This window comes from Schistocerca piceifrons, chromosome 2 (genome assembly GCF_021461385.2).
Source record: "Schistocerca piceifrons isolate TAMUIC-IGC-003096 chromosome 2, iqSchPice1.1, whole genome shotgun sequence".
Taxonomy (NCBI): Eukaryota; Metazoa; Arthropoda; class Insecta; order Orthoptera; family Acrididae; genus Schistocerca; species Schistocerca piceifrons.
The window spans coordinates 347,894,951-347,896,056 of NC_060139.1; the positions used below are offsets into that span (position 1 = coordinate 347,894,951).

At 43.4% G+C, this 1,106-nt stretch overlaps 1 pseudogene; it reads left to right on the top strand.

The window, feature by feature from the left end:
- The first annotated feature begins 558 nt into the window (after positions 1-558).
- LOC124778070 lies at positions 559-676 on the top strand (annotated as a pseudogene).
- Positions 677-1,106: the final 430 nt, after the last annotated feature.

The following is a 1,106-nucleotide window of genomic DNA, read 5'->3' on the forward strand; positions in this document are numbered from 1 at the left end:
AGGTCACACACGATTTTGCGGATCTCTCGCTCCAGCGTCACGTTGTTTGTCGTTATTCTTTTGGTATCGTGCTGCGGCAGGATGTTGCCGAATTAGGAAGTAATTGACTCATGTATCTGTTACTGTAAGGCCCTTGTGGGCGTATGATGAGAATCTTTGGGCAAACTGAAGACTGAGTTTCTTATTTTCTTTAAAAAATGATTTAATTGTCATTATAATTTTAATTGTGTTTTAACGTGATTTATGTGAAGCAGGTTTGTGGGCGGTCAGTGAAGTACTACAGTTGGTTCGGTTTTACATGTGGGTAGCCTTTTGGCAGCTTGGCCGTATCTTGTCTGTATCAGAGGAGAATAACCAGTGGAGATGTATGCATTTTAATGTTTTTTATTTAACGTTTGTTGAAGTTATATTCAAGGCCTGTTGTGGGATTAGCCACAGTCTGATCTAGTTGTGGGGACAGATCGTCGCCGTAGGTTTATTTCATTAATGATTTGTATGTAGTCTGGCCATCGTAGTGCTGCACAGTTGACGTTTTTTATTGTTTATAAATTTATGTATGCCAAAGGCCTTGCCGCAGCGGTAACACCGGTTCCCGTCAGATCACCCAAGTTAGGCGCTGTCGGGCTGGGCTAGCACTTGGATGGGTGACCATCCGGTGTGCCGAGCGCTGTTGGCAAGCAGGGTGCAGTCAGCACTTGTGAGTCAATCTGAGGAGCTACTTGATAGAGAATTAGCGGCTCCGGTTTCGGAAACTGATATACTGCCGGGATAGCGATGTGTTGACCACATGCCCCGCCATATATGCATCCAGTGACGCCTATGGGCTCAGAGTGACACGGCGGCGGATCGGTACCGTTGTGCCTTCATGGCCTGTTCTGGAGGAGTTTTTAGTCTTTTTTAAATTTATGTATAATGCAAGTGTCCTTTTACAATGTGAATTTGATTTAAAAATCGTAAGTATTTGTTCGTGTTTCGCAAGAATCTTAGTATCTGTCAGTTGGCTCATAATAGAGTTACTGTTAAATAAAACTATTTGTGTGGGAATGATAAATGACGCACCAACTTGGGCCACCCTTCCACGCATTTTCCTTAAATTGATCCCAATC